The sequence below is a fragment of the Drosophila eugracilis genome, unplaced genomic scaffold (assembly GCF_018153835.1).
Source record: "Drosophila eugracilis isolate 14026-0451.02 unplaced genomic scaffold, ASM1815383v1 contig_47, whole genome shotgun sequence".
Taxonomy (NCBI): domain Eukaryota; kingdom Metazoa; phylum Arthropoda; class Insecta; order Diptera; family Drosophilidae; genus Drosophila; species Drosophila eugracilis.
This window is the reverse complement of record NW_024573338.1, coordinates 2,657,372-2,672,945: the sequence shown is the minus strand read 5'-3', so window position 1 is coordinate 2,672,945 and position 15,574 is coordinate 2,657,372. Positions and strand designations below refer to the sequence as shown.

The 15,574-nt window shown below is 41.2% G+C and overlaps 1 protein-coding gene across 14 annotated transcripts in view; it reads right to left on the bottom strand.

Moving 5' to 3' along the window:
• Positions 1-15,574, bottom strand: part of LOC108115595 (sterile alpha motif domain-containing protein 5) — a 158,467-nt gene that overhangs the window by 126,587 nt on the left and 16,306 nt on the right. For 13 of the 14 annotated variants that reach the window (XM_017227110.2, XM_041819201.1, XM_041819203.1 and 10 more), the window contains one exon: positions 14,331-14,386. The gene's annotated coding sequence lies outside the window, so the exon portion shown is untranslated. Of the gene's footprint in view, positions 1-3,457; positions 3,674-14,330; positions 14,387-15,574 lie in introns of all 14 variants that reach the window. The other variant, XM_041819196.1, reaches the window with a different exon arrangement.

Here is a 15,574-nt window from a genome sequence, read left to right as displayed (position 1 = left end):
TTTTTGGAATTAGCAAAAATCCAACCCTTTTCTTGATCTTACCATATAATGTATTAGTGAAAAACCTTTTCAAACTTCATCCTTATAACCCTATAACGCACTGTACTCAAGAGATCACAGCCAAACCAGACCGCGAGCAGACTGTTTGGCTTGCATTTAATCTTCCAATTGAGTGCGTACCACTGTGCTGACATAGATAAACTGGCATGTCCTGGACGCATCCGAGTGTCCTTTGCCCTGGCGAGACTCTACTGCTTTCTCTCTTACCCTTACCCTTACCCGTACCCTTCTCCTTCCCTTTTAGGCCTTTTTTATCCTTCACTTCTCCCAGCCGCATTGTCAACATTTTTGCTCTTAAAAAACAATTAATCTTTATTAGTCGATGACTCAAAAGCCAATTAAAAGTCCTCGCCCAACATTCGCCTCAATCACGCCCATTTTTCCTGTATAATTAATCATTTTTTCGTACTTCTTTTTTTCTGCGTTTGTGTGTGAAACCCAAATAAGGAAGAAAAAAAGAAATTGTGCAATATCCGTAAAATGCGCAAAAGTTGCCATCAATATGCTACGCTCGGATACGTCCATCAAAAATGCACTGAAGCGTAGATCCTTTCCTGTTCTTGCCGCTCGCTGTTGGCAAAAGGATTCGTTACGGATTTATTGGCAGCCTGACTTTGGCCCCGGATTTTCGGTATTTTTTTTTTTGATTTCTATTTTTCTGTGTGTTTTTCTTTTCAGGACTCGTGCTGTAAATTGACTTTATGCTCTTGCCTGTGCATAGAAATTGCTTTTTGGGGTTTTGCCGCCCCGATTTCGTTTTCTTTTCTCTCTAGTTTTTTTTTGGGGATGGTTAGGGGGTTACGTATTATTTTTGAAAACAATTTTTTTGAAGGCCAAAAGTTTTGCGTGGTCAGTTTCTAGACAAGAAAGAGAGAAAGAAACCCAAATAAAATAAACATCCCAAAGAGAGAGAGAGGGAGCAAAAGAAAAACTCCAGCTCAGGGTCAAATTAATCCAGGGACAAATCAGGAGGCCTAAAAAGGACTTTACGCTTTCCAGCGAACACTTGAAGGGCATTAAGGGGCAGCAAAAAGAAATAAATTATTTAGCAACCCTCAGTGAGATCTCAGGGGGGTGTGCAAATAAGACAATGCGTGGAAAATTCCAATCCCTAAATGCTGTTAAACACAAAATAAATGAACTTCCCTTCTCCGGGGTGCTGATGGTGTAAAGGATTTGGGCGACAAGTATTGATGACTGGACAGATGGATGGCTAAAGGGAGCGAGCGTGTCCGGAACAATATGGAAAATCAAATCGCAACCCGGGCTAAGGGAGGGGTTTAATAATTTTCGACTAATGAAAACATGTTTCTAGCTTATACATATATGGTGGTTGATTTTTTCCCTCTGCTTGGGAGGGAAACTTCCATAGAAAACTGTGGAAAAACAACAACAATTGGCATTGTTAAGTTTTTCTGTTTATTTACAGATTTTTCGACTAGAATGAAAATTAGCATTAGGCTGGGAAATCAAATTTCCAGCCAAACAATATTTACACAAATACTTTAAACATTTCGATTTTGTCAACACACTCTCTCGGTGACCTTTCAACGGGGTCACATTCTGGATTATGGCCTTGTTGATTTAGGACTTTTGCGGGCAACTAACAATTTTTGATTGAGAAGGGAGAGGAGGCTCTAGCTCTTAATTGGTTCTAACTGGCATGGCATTTGTGTGAATTTCCCATCTAAAAAATATTTAAATTTATCATAACAAAAACTAATAAACCTCTTTTTCTGCAGGCCTTATGAAAATTTAAATATTCGTGGAATTAGGTCAGCTGGACATGTGTAAAGAGCATGTTGCAACTATTGTACAACAACAATGCAATATGCATATATACACAGGCATGCTGCTGAAATGTTTTTTAACCAAAACATGGCCAGAACATAGGGAACACACACACACACATTCAGCCATCCTGGACGTTGGTCAGAAGGCAGCCGGCAAAAGTAAAAAGGAAAAAATCGAAATATGTACAAAAACAGAAAAAAAAAAGGCAGCGCCAAGTGCAACTGCAGCAACAGCCAAAGCCACAAGACAATGCAACAGCCGCAGCAGACAGACATCTCTGGACCAGTTGGCCAAAAGCCCAGGAAGTGCGGGGGGAGTGAGAGACCGAGCCTTCTCCTCCTCTTCTGTTCTTGGTCTGTTTCTGGTCTTCTGGCCCATTTGGTTTTGGGTCGTGCCTGGGCCATGGTTTGATTCATATTTGGACTGCAGTTTCCATTTCATGGTTCTTCTACTTCTTTTTGTTGTTCTGTTTTTTAAAGGATTTTCTAGCATTAAGTTGGGTATGTTGAATTGATGGAAATGGATGTCTAAAGAAGTACTACTAACTAAAGTCAAAGATGGATTAATATTATTATAAAGAAGGAAAACTTTCAAAACTTTAATCACTTTTAAGTCCAAAAATGTTTCTAAACGTTTAGAGGAATGTAATCCCTAATCTTTTAAGCCTAAAGAAAAACAAAAACCAAAGTCCACATTAACATCCCATAGAATTCGATACTTAATTATCCCGTAAGTCCTCTAAAAATCTCCCCTAAATTTTACGACCTCCCAAAAAAAACAAACACTAAAATCTAAATTAAACTTTTAGTATATGAACTTCCTGCTTTGGCAAGTTCCTGGAAGTGAAAGTGTATCCCCTAAAACGACTAATCCCACGCGACTCTCAACGCTGCATTCTATGCTTTCTTTATGCCACAGCAACAACAACAAAAACAACAACAACAAAATCGTACCGCTTGCATTATTTGTTGTATTCCTTCATTTTCTGTTGAACGAACTGAAACCTCCGCCCTGAAGGCTACATAATAAAAAAAAGAATAGGGGAGGGAAAACCCAGGAAAGTTTGTTCAACTTTTTTGCATGTTTATATTTGCTGTAAGCATTATTTTTTTTTTGCTTTTTGCATTTTGCATTTTCGATGCACACAAAAAACCAGTTGCATGAAAGGGGTAACAAACAAGCAGAGCAATAGAAACCAAATAGTGGAATTTCTCTATTTCAGTGCAAAGTGCATTGAGGCATGCAGCCTGGAATTTCAGTGGCATAAGGGCTGGCTAGCTGCCTAGCTGGCTGGGTGGATGGATGACGAAATGCAGAAATGCATAATACATAGACCCAAAGGGGAATCCAAAAACCCTACTGCCCTGCTCTTCCTCTCCCTCAATCCCTCCTCCCTATAACTATATTTATTTTTTATGCCGCTCAACTGCAAAATTGTGTCAAAATCGGATGCTGCTGCTGCCACCACCACCGTGGGGCAAAAGAGAAATGCTCTCCCATTTCTTTTTTTTTTTTTTTTGCCCCGCATCAACTTTAAAATGTACACAAACAAAAGGCCTGGGTGGAAAATTTATGGACTTGGCTGGGCAATTTTCTAACGTACCTGCCAATTTAACGGTAAAGTGTAAATTTCATTTAATTTGACAGCCGCAGATTGAAACCTCGAGCGGTTAATAAAGTTGCACCGGCCACTACTGCAACAGCATCAGCAATATCAGTTTGCAGTTGCAACATCAGCCAAAGCAGCCGCAACAACAGCAACAGCAAAACTAATTAGTCCAAAGGCCCGCGCGCAGTAGATCAACAACAACAAACTCACCTAGAAAGAAAAACAAAAATAGAGGGAAAAATGAGTATGAGAGTCATGAAGGCAAAGATGATTTAATAAGCAATTAAATTATTCTAATAAATGTAAGCCAGCGGGCGCTGGGCAAAAGAGGAGGGCGTTGCAAGAAGGAGGGCCGCAAGAAATTGCACATAAAATTGCAATTTTCCAGCAAATTCATAACACAAAAAAAAAATTATACAAAATTAGGCCGCAGGCTGGGGGCAACCGAGAAATACTCGTAGATAGGGCAACGGCAGACGAGATGGATAGATACAGTGCCTTGCCCCCTTGCCCCCTCAGAACATTGTGGCAAGTTTCTTTTTTGCTTGATGGAAAAATTTCTCCATCTAATTATAAGTAAACAAGGAACTTTCTTTATTAACAGTTTTGGTTTAACTACGGCTAAATTAGTTTAATAATGAATTTTATTCTCCATATCCGTTAGATGGCTCATCAGAAACTAAAGTGGTTAATCTTTAAGGAATCTGCGTTGGCTTTGATATGGTTTCTAACTTCCAATTTCTTTCGATATTTTGCTACAGTTTCCTAGCCCCTCTATGAACATCCAACTAGAAAAACCCACGAATCTAGCCTTGCATCAACGAAACGCACTGTCCCGCTGCGCAAGAACAAGAATCAACAGCTGCCAAACAGTCATCGTCGTCGTCAGCTGAGAGCTGAGAGTTGAGAGCTGAGATGGCAACAACTCAAGTGGCATCCATCCAGCGGTGGCAGCTCCAGCTCCCAGCAGTCCAACTAATGCCATCAAGCTTTGATGCATATAGTGATTAGAGTGGACGTTACCCGGCCCAGTGCTTCCTAGCTTCCTTCCTCAGATGCAACGTCATCATCATCATCATCGTCTTGCTGCACTTGAATCCGAAGTTGAGATGTTGCTGCTGTGCAGGAGATGTTGCTGCTGCTGCTGTGCCTGCTGTTGCCGATGCTGCCGTTTCTGCTTCTGCTGCTGCTGATGATGACGATAAGTGCAGTTTGCAGCGTAATAGAAAAGTTGCCACGATATGTGTGTATGTGTATCTGTGTGTTACTGATGATAATGATAGATAAGTGTGCGCCAAGTGCACTACGTAAGTTACTCTAACTTCAAAAGCTATCAGCAGTTAAATCGAAAAGCAGTAAGCCAAGCCAAGGCTCAGTGGAGCCAGCGGGCAAGAACTGTAAATGCTGCGCAGCTTAATGACAAGAGCGCCAACTAAGTTGCACTGGCAGCGTGCAACAGCAGCTGGGAATGGGATCTATGAGAGATGTTGCACCCAGCGAGGAGAGCACTTAAAGAAAGTACTACTATAAAGGCTAATACTCTTTCATGATAATTTAGATATTTAAAGTGAGTTTTTGTATCTTTAAAATGTATCTTTCTGTAGCTTTAAGTTTAATATACATTTTTGTACATCTCTTTTCTCTCAGTGCATCTCCTTATGCTGCTCCTTGCTCAGCTCCTGCATCATTAGCAATTGTGGGCAGGCCAAGGCGTGGGGCATGGGAAATATTTGCTATAAATGCATGCAACATTAAGTAGAACGCATTTTTTTCAGCCAGCCAGGGAGCAGCAGCACCAGCAGCAGCAGCATCTGCAACCTGATGACGCCACACGCCACTTCACTTGGCTGACTCGCGTCGCCGTTGCTGCCACTTCTTGTTGCTGCTGCTGTTGTTGTTGCTGTTGCACTGTTGCTGTTGTGCCTTTTCACAGCTCAACGCTTGCGCACATTTCGGGGAGCCTGAGAAAAGGGTTCGTCTTTGGTTTTTCCCTGTGTGTGCCCGCCTGCCTTGCGCCGTTTGCTTTATTTCTTTCCAAGAATCTTGACGGCTATTAAGAAGCAAATAGCAGACGAAACAAAAAAAAACGTAATATGAAACAGAAAAAAGCTGTAAAATAAAATTATTATTTTCTTTTCGTGCTCATAATTTGTGCTGCTGCTGCTGCTGCTGCCGCTTCTTTGCCCTCAATTAGTAAAAGACTTTTCCTTATTACACTTTTAGCCTTGGCTCTAGCTTTTCCCGTTCACAGTAGTTTCCTCTGCGAGCAGTAAATTAAGTTACGACTTTATGTTGCATATTACCAGTAAGAAGCAGGGTCAAAGTGAAGTCAAGAAGATATGGAGGGAGAAAGAAAAGAAAGCGGAGTTTTCTTGAGGGCGGCCCAGCCATTAAATATTTATATTTTATTGCCTACGTAATTAGAAAATAACTATCCTTATTATTTTTTTTGTAATTGCCAGCACACTTTATCTTTAGCAAACATTTTTCTTTCATATATTTAAGCTTTTAAGATTTTTAAGTACAACCTTTTAGCTTTTAAGACTATAAATTAACAGGAAATACAACCTTTTCACATTCCTCTCTTTTTTAAATTTAACTCCTTTTAAGCCACATTTTTTATTCTTCTTTTATTATAGACCCTGATTCATGCCTTTTATGACTTGGCCCTTAAAATCAACGCCCACAAAAAGCCAATGCCCACCCTTTTTTGTATTATTTATTGAGAATATATTTTATTTAGCTCAGCATATCAACCGCTGAGCATTTGCGGCCATTTAGTCGCGATAAAAACCAAATTTATGCAGCTAAATCTTGTTTTTAGCGTGCTGAAAAAATAAATAAATATAAAAATAAAATGCAACCCGAACGGGTAACCAACCAGTAAATAAAGAAAAAATTCTATTTTCTCAGGCAATAAAAATGTCAACGACGTCGCCGCAGACCAAATGGCAATTGCAGCCGTCGGAATATCCCCCGGATTTTCCTCTCGCTTTTTTTTTTTCCTTACCACTTTTCCACTCGTTTCTCGTTGGAGCAGCAAAGTGATTTATGCAATTCGCATGCAAAACGCTAATCAGTGGACCCAAGAATCCTCAATCCTCAACCTTCTACTACTCGAGAAAACCAATAAAAAGAAAGGAAAAGGCAGAGGCAGCATCCAGCATCCCATCGTTTAGCCAAAAAGATGACTAATGTGCCGCCTTCTCCTGGACGATGTCCAACTGGTCAAGTGGGTTTTGGCCTTGCCATTAAACTCTTCACTCCATTCATTTTGCATATGAAAAACCTGATGGGTGGAAACTCCTGTTTCGATATACATTTTTTAACCCCAATTTCAGGGGTTGTTGAAGGGGCAGAAAAAAAAAAGAAACTTGTTGAAATCCGCGCATATGCCAAGCATAATTGCGATGAAAAAATATTGTAAATTTTGTAACTTTCTGTTAAAGTCCTTCAATAAGTAATGAGTAAGGGGGTTAAGAGTTTCTGAAAATCGGAGGGGTTAATAAAAGTGGTTTCGAAAATTTTAGCCTGATTTGGGCAAGGCCATTATGGCTTTTCAGCGGAAGTCAGGCCATGTTCATGAATTAATTGGGTTGCAAGTTTTCTTTTCCATTAACAAAGCGGTTTTTAGCTTTCAGAAATTCTAATAATTTATTAATTTTAGAAATATTTATGAAAATTATAGTTTGCATGACATTTATTAACCACATTTTATTGCTAAATTATTCTCTATTTTCCTTAATTTGTTTCTTAGTTAGTTGAAAATTTTATTTGATAGCAAAAAGGCATCAATTATTTTACCTTACCGATTGAAAAGTGGCCGTCTGTTTGATAATTGATAATAATAACCAAAAGATGAATTATTTTGTGTCATTGAGAAAACAGCTGCAGCCAGCATCGTCTTGGCCATCTCATCTGAGATGAAAGGACAACCGCAATTTCCAATTATATTCGATTGGTTGTGTGTGAATTCGTTCTTAGCAATAATGCAGAATGTTTTCGGTTTTAAATTCACATAAATATCCACACAAAAACATTCCAGCAGCAAAAGCCTTCGTCTAATAGGCTTCATTTCACCTTTTCAGCCAGGCCTAGCAAATGCAATTAAATCAAGGAGAGAGCGGCTATGGCATTCCTGCCTTATGAGACGACGACACAAAAACCGCCCAGACAGCTCGAAATCACTTGCCAATCAAAGTCAGGCGTATATATATTTGTGGGATCTCTATATCAGACGATTTGCATGCACTTGACCACAAAATTAATTAACTAAAATATGCCCAGCTGGGTGGCACGGGGCAGTGGGTGTAGTGACAAGTGCAGTGCAAATTTAAAACCCTTCATGTATAGTTTGCCTCCAACCTCCATTCTGGGCCTGGCCTAGCCCTAACAAAGCGATCAAAAACCGAGAAATACGAGTGGCCAACCCACTTTGGCAGCAGCAATTGCGACAAAATGTCACTTGACCGGCAATTCATAGAAGTTACAGCAAAGAAAATACAGTGCGTTCGAAAATATATGGCCATTAAGTTTTTTTAAAGTAAGCAAAATGAGTTTTAAAATTGAAAAACTGAAATTTGATGTGAATTATTTTTTGAAATATTTTTAAAAATTTTTTTTAGCCTTAAAAAATGTTATATATTAAATTTTATTACCTTAAGAATATGAAGAAACAGGTAGAGGAAATCTTAAAATATTTAAAAATAATTTTTTTGACTATTTAAAAATATTAAAATAAAATTTAAATACGCTTTCAGTTATTTTCTGTATTACTATGGATATTTCTTAGTAAAAACCTATATTTCTGATCGGCACTGTACCCCCTTTGAGTGTCCCAAAAGTGCGACAGAGTCGGCACTAGCGGCCGAGGCTTAGTTATGGCGCTTAGCCCGAAATGATCATGTCCTGATGCCACAATTAACTAAAAGCGCGCATCAAATTACAAACAAACGAAGGAAGGACAACTAGTCAGGCAGCAACAAGGATAACTAGAACAGCAGCAACAACAAGGACATGAAACGGAAGCAACAACTGTTGTTGCCCCAATATTGTATATGTATGTGTGTGTGTGTGTGTATGTGTGTGTTATTGTTATTTCAGTTGAAACTCGAATTGCTTGTAGATTTGCTGGCAACAGCTGTGCATTTGCCAAGCAATTTCTGTCCGCTCCTTGCGGCTCCGCACATCTGCAATTTATGTATCCTTTGGCTTACAAGGATAGAGAATGTCTGTTGGTGGTGGTGGACAGAGGGTATGGTCAAGTGTGCGATGTGGTGGTAATGGTCTAAACCCCCCACCCCATACCACCATTCTGGCAATCTGCATTGTCTTCGGGGGCCAGGCCAAGTCAGGCCAAGAACAGGCCCACCACAACCAACGCCCCTCATTGTAAGCTACTTAAGATTTTGCACAGATTATGGCCTCATATATGCACGCTGCAAGTTGCAGCGCAAATTGAGTGTGAGTTTTCCATAGATAATCTTTACAAGCAATTTAAAGCTGGACAAGTGCTAATATAACAAAAACAAAAGGGACCAAGATACTTGGCAGTTAGCAAGGTGAAGTTAACCAAGGTACTGGAGCTGGCCCTATCACGTGCGATCAACTAATTAAAGCAACAAAATCCCGTCTAAACAGGAAGCCTCCCATTAGCCCCCTGGAGAAAAGAAAAGCCACTGGCATTCGGTTAGAAAATGAGTTAAGAAAAAAGTTGCACTTGACTGATTACCCTTGCCTCAATATTGTTCCTGGGTTCGGTTCTTCAGGTTCCCTTCCTTTCATCATCTGCAACATTAATGAGCAGGAAGCATTTTCCAACTTGCAACAACACACCCGAGATTCAATTATGAATGAGTCTTAAATTACAGTTACAGGTCAGAGAGCTTTCGGTCTAATAAAAGCACGAAATGGGGTTTCTTTCTTCCAAAGTTTCACATCAATAATTCCCATTTAATGGGTAGCTTAGATTTGGGAATAATAAATTGATTAAGTGACCTGAATAGCTACTTAAGGAGTTTGTTACAAAGTATTTTATATCAAAAATGAGTGAAAATCATTTTATTAAATTCAGATTTCTCCTAACTAAAACTATAATTATAACATGATAGTAGGCCCTGCAACTTTCTAACAATTTGTAAGCCTCATTTTTTCGGTTTTCGAAACTTTTCAAAGCCAATCTTAGAAGCCCGAGCCGAAAATCATCAAATTCCAAGACAGCCCAGAAAAGGGCGTGGACTCCCAGACGATGGGGTCGAAAAAGTCGGGAAAAGCAAAATCTCCACCCAACCGTAGGCAACTCTCAGCCACTCAACTCTTAGCTGAAGCTAAACCGAGCTGAAATGACTCACTGACAAGGCAGCTGAGAAAACCGAAGGTTGGCTGGCTGGCTGCCTGGCATGCGTAGATAAATTGAGTTGAATGGAGCGCTACTGATTGGACTTACATAGATCCAAAAAGGAGGTGGCATTCCGGCAGTTGTGGCAACACAGCCAACAGCCATCTCTTTCACATTTTCAATTATGGTTAATCATGCAAATGTTTGTCGCCTGTGAAAATGTTTTACATAATGCAAAGTGAAATGCTGCATGGCCATTCAAGCCATTCAGGTGAGTTTCAAGCCGAACACAGAGAGCATTATAGTCCAATGCATACATGAATAATTGTCTTTTTGTGTGTCCATCTTACAGCTGCCGCTTGCTGCTGCTGCTGCTCTGGGATATGATGAGCTTCTTGCTGCTTGCTGCTTCTCAGGTAGGTAGCTAAGCCGAGCAATTTTTGCTGCCTGATTTCACAACTCCGACACCAGAGTGTCAGGTTGTGGCACATTCCCTTAGCCAACCTCCTCATCTCTCTTCGTTCTGGCCTTTTGGTTCGTTTTGGGATTAGAAAACAACCCCGAAACGTGTCACATTATGCCAAGAGATGGAGATAGGAGACATGTCCTGTCCCTCTAGCAAACGATTTTGGTTTTGGGATTAAAGACCAGAAAGAGGGAGGAAAGGAATGCATGTATCTGCTTCTTCCTGCTTAGAGGTAACTTGGCCATCGAAAATGCTGCAATCGAAGAGGATTTGCAATGGGAGGACAAAGTAATTTGAAAGTGGTTAGGAAAATTATCCTTCCGAATCCCCAGGAAATGAACAAGTTGGTCTTCATTCTTGGGAATGGTTTGTATCTTAATTTTGGTAGACATTTGGAAATATTTGTAAGGAAATTCTATTTATAGGAAGGAGAAATGACCTTCTTAATTCCAAACTAATATTACTTAAACCTTTTAAAATCCCTTCTCTGTTTAGTTTTCCTGACCATATCCCAACAAATTCCGACTTCGTGCCAGCTCTAATGTATTCGAGGTAATTTATCAACTTTTAATCAAATGTATTTTCCATTCCAACATGCGGAGAGATGCTCCCCTTGCTGTCCCGCCACATACATATAATATATGTCCGTTGCTCATGCCATTACGTGGTGTTACGCAATCGCCACCCCAAAAAAAGTGGCAGGCAAAAACTACCCCCCAGCCCAACTCGTCCTTCCTGTGATCCTTTATAGTTTTTACATGCATTCCCATGCGTATTCCATGTGTGTATATATATGTGTGTGTGTGTATGTGGTGTGTGCCATTTGGTCATAAATTCAAAAAGCTGGCCCAGCTTAAATTTTGGTTTTTCAATTTTTGAATGGCCAGACCTGACAACCCTCGGATCCATGGTTGCCCCGCCGTCGCCAGCATCTCGCATAGTTGTGCGTGCAACTGTGAAACGTGTTACAGGACCGGCCAATGTCCTGTATCCTCCCCCCCCCACCCCCTTTGATCCATCTGGAAAAACCATGAGATTTCATTTAATTAAAGCATTTAGGCAGGGGTTTTTCGGTTTTCCAGTCAACGCCATATGTGCGTTGAATATATTAAATATACAAATACAATCCTTTTCCAAAGGACATCCCATCGAGCACCTAAACAAATATGTTAGGATGGGAATAGAAACAACAACAACAGCAACAGCACACAAAAAAACTGCAGCTTAAGAAAGGTTAAACAAAGGTTAAGCTAGGGCAGAGCAAAGGTTTTGGTTCGGTTTAAGCCTTGCGGCCCCCCAAAGCCAACTCATCAAAGTTATTTAGTTAAAATTAGTGCCTGTCGAGGATGTCTCCCCAATATGCCAAAGCAAACAAGACGACGACACAGAATCATCGAATGGCTCGAGGGCCTGGCAAAGGACACGAAAACGTTTTCGGGATCGGGAACGGGTTCCGGATCTAGGGGATTTGCGGGGACAATGTCGTGCCGCTGACAAGTGCGATGACAACGTCAAAGGCTGGCTCTGGCTCTGGCTCACACAGGCTGCCTGGCTGGGCTCTCATCTGAAAACCCAAAAGCTGCATGCCATGCCCGACTAGCTGCGAGGCACCTTTGGGAAAAAAGACGCTCATCTGGAAAATCAACTTCGACTTTCGGGCCACCCAGGCATCTCATACACCAAGGAGCAAAAGAAGCAACTGCAGCAGCAGCAGCAGCAGCATCAACGAACCGCAAATCATAAAATAAACTCTTTAATTACGCCTCACGACTTGCCCCGGCAGACACGCAACAAGCTCCAGCCACAGCCAAATGGAAAATTATGCAAAATGCAACAGCAGAAGCAGAAGCAGCATCAGCAGCAGCAGCAGCAACTACATTGCCACAGCAGCAGCAGCAACAGCAACAGCAGTGGGAGCCACTTCCGAAAATGTGAGCAAAATTATAAAATCTTTGGCACGACAATGTTGACGACGACAAAACTGCAAATTACCAAATTATAAGCCAAACAACCAAAAACAAACAGCCAAAACAACAATGAAGGGCAGAACTTTAGAGAAGCTTTCAACTTTAAGTTAACTATAAACTTGTTATGGTTCTTGGTTAGTTACAGTGAAAATAGATATACCATTATAGGTAACTTATGAAAATGAAAGACACTTTTTGTCAAATTTTAACAAGGAATGTTATTTAAAATGAAAAATTTAAACTCAATAAGATCAGTATGATCTTAAGTCCCTAAGAAATCCATATATCACCTTTAAAAGAGTTTATTTCAAACCGAAAAATCCATTTTCCCTGCCAATGATGATGAGGTAGTGTTTGGAAAATCCCAAGGAGGAAGTGGCAATACCCAAAATGCACTCGGACTCTCACACACTCAGCAGGGCATCCATAAAAACCCAGAGAAGGTGGGTTGGGGAAGCAGAGCCCACCCCCTGCTGTAAAGCGCATTTAAACAACCTGTGTAGCTTCCCCTACCACCCTCCCCCTCCCTTGAGCTTGGCACCCACTCGATTATCACCGAAAAACGATTGACCTCACGAATTCGTAATTAATTTTCACAAAAGTTTTCCATTCGAAGACAAACTTCAAACAAAAGGCTACAGCATCGATGTATCTGTGTGTGTTTGCTTCAATCTCACTATCTCTGTATGTGTGTGTGGATTGGTTCAGTTTGGGTTCAGTTCAGTTTTTGGGATTGCTTTTGGTGGAAACCCCTCCCACTTTTTCCTGCGGCTGCCACAATGTTTAAACATTTGAGCGCACACATCTCTGTGGGGGGGCAGCAGCAGCAAAGTGAATGCCGTTGCCCTGCTCATCTTCTCATCTCGCCCCCAGCCTCTCTTTTTCTTTCTTTCTGGTATCCCGATCCCGCTCAATCAGTTCCAATGCCACCTCTGGCCCCTCCCCCAAGCCCCTTGTTCACCTGGTCGCCAGTTGCTTAGTTTGTATGTGTGTGTATGTGTGTGTGTGTGTCGCTTAAGTGCTGAAACAATGTTCCAAGTTGTAAGTGCAACAAGGGAACCCAGTACAACATGGCAGCGAACGAAGCCAAAAGCCCAAACTGAACTGAAAACCGAACCGAAGTGCACCAAAAATAAAGTGTGTAAAAATGAGCAACTTTTTCAAGTGAGAAGCAACTATGTGGCATGCAGCTAGAGCTAGTTGCACGCTCGCATCTCGGGCGACAACGACGACAATGACTAGCAGATTTTCGGTCGGGTGTACAGAGAGGAAAATTAAGTAGTTGATGTACTAAGAAAAATGAGTCTGAGAGTGAAAACGAGTTACCAAGACTTAAAGATCTAATGTAGTTGCTTATTCAAAAGGATTTTCACAAAATTTCCCTTTAGATTTTCATCATATTTTCATCATCCCATTTCCAAACATCAAAATTTCCCTTTTTTGACAACATTTTTCAAGTGCAACGACAACTCGGAATATTTTCCGCGCAAACTCGCCAAGATACAAAAATTTCACTCAGCCCGAGACTGAGGCACCACTTTCCCCTTCCACCCCTACCAACTCTTTACACCCCGCCCACACCTTCCCCTTCCTCCACCTCCTCCTCCTCCTTCACCCCACTTTGCCTCATGAATGTGTGCACAATTTTCAAACTGGCAGCGTAAAGTGCACAAATTGCAATTGTAGCTGGGGCGCGGGAATCAGGACAAGACATGGACAGAGTGACAAAGGGGGCGTGAGACAAGGGGGGAGAAACAGGATAGTGGGCGGGGCTTGAGGGGGAGACAACTGGAGTGTGTGTGTGTGGAGGCGTCGTCGATTGTAGGCCCATGCACCAGACATGGTGGGCTCTTCAGCTGAAAGCAACTACAGCCATGGCTGCAATAAGTACTCTGCCCAAGTACAGTGAACACTTGATGTCGAGGCCACAAGACATTAATTACAGAGCTTAAGAAAAGAATCAACAAAATGGTAAATTGAATTAGGAAAAGGATCAAAAAAAAAAGGGGGTAACCTACATAGGCAAGGAGAAGTTTTATGTTTCTTAGAAAATTTCTTGGAATATTTTTTAGTGTTTTAAGGAATTTTTTAACTTACCTTGAATTTAATTAGCACCATGACCTTTTGTGCGACAACCACCTTAAGTTATATAACTGAAAAGAAGAACAGAGAGGAGAGTGTTAAGCTATTAATTAGAAAAACCAGAAATATCAAACATTTTTAGGGATTTTCGTATAACCACTTTTCCTAGAGTATCCCATAATCCCCATCACTCTTAAAGCCCATTTTCCTCTCCTGTTTGAGTTTGTTTTCGTGCTGACCAAATGCAAAGTGCAAGTCCAAGGCAGCCTGACCATGTACATTGACACTTTGATATGATTGCCAGAGGAGTACCGGAGGAGCAGCCAGACTATGACTACGAGGATATCAGGAGGTGTAAACTAAAGTGAAGCTTGGGGGAGAAGGTAAAGAGAAGTAGAACTTGGCAGACAGCAGAGGAATCTTGTGGTTAGTTTTCGGCCAGCAAAAGTTTCATTTCGTAGCATCTTCACAACACAGTTTACAACTTCTGGTCAGTTCATCGTGTTCAAGCATGAAATGACATGGCACAAAAATCGCTCGACAAGGTGAGCCCTTTAAAAGGTGCAAAAACTTTAAGTGGAGCAAAATGCTCAAAAGAAAAAATGACAAAGTTGATGAGGTGTTCTTTAGCTGGGCGTTGGAAAATTAATTTTCGGCTGGGATGACATTCAACTCATCGTCAGCTGCCTCTGCCTTCCTGCCCCTTGCTTTTTGTCCGCTCACTTGACTGCCTTTGTTGTGTGACTTGTAAGTTTAGTCGTTGTCTGGGGCACTCACAATTTCGCTCTAAAGTTTAATTTCAACGCTTGACTTGGAAAGTTTTTTGCCAGCCAGCCAGCCAGCCAGGCAAAGTGACAGGATGCATTGAGAAAAAAGATACAAAAACATCTTTGTAAAACTATCTCAATTTTGACTAATTCCCTAGCCTTTTTCTCCCTGTGCATATTCCGACTTTGAGGCTTCAGCAAAAGTCGAGCGCGAACTCGAACTCTGGCTGAAAACTCCTTCTGGCCAAGTCGACACAAATTGCTGCAAAGTTTTTTGGCATTCAAGTGTTTTAATGTCTCACGAGTTGTTGCAGAGTCACACAGTAGTAGAGTCACATCACTAGAGAGCAGAACAGACGACTCCTTTCCTTGCCTTGCCTTGCCTTTCCACCATTCCGTACTCCACACATGAATTAATCAAAGAGCAGCTGCAGCAGTTTGTGTGGCATTAAGTACCCAGGCTATGTAGATAGATGGGGGAGGCGCAGGTGG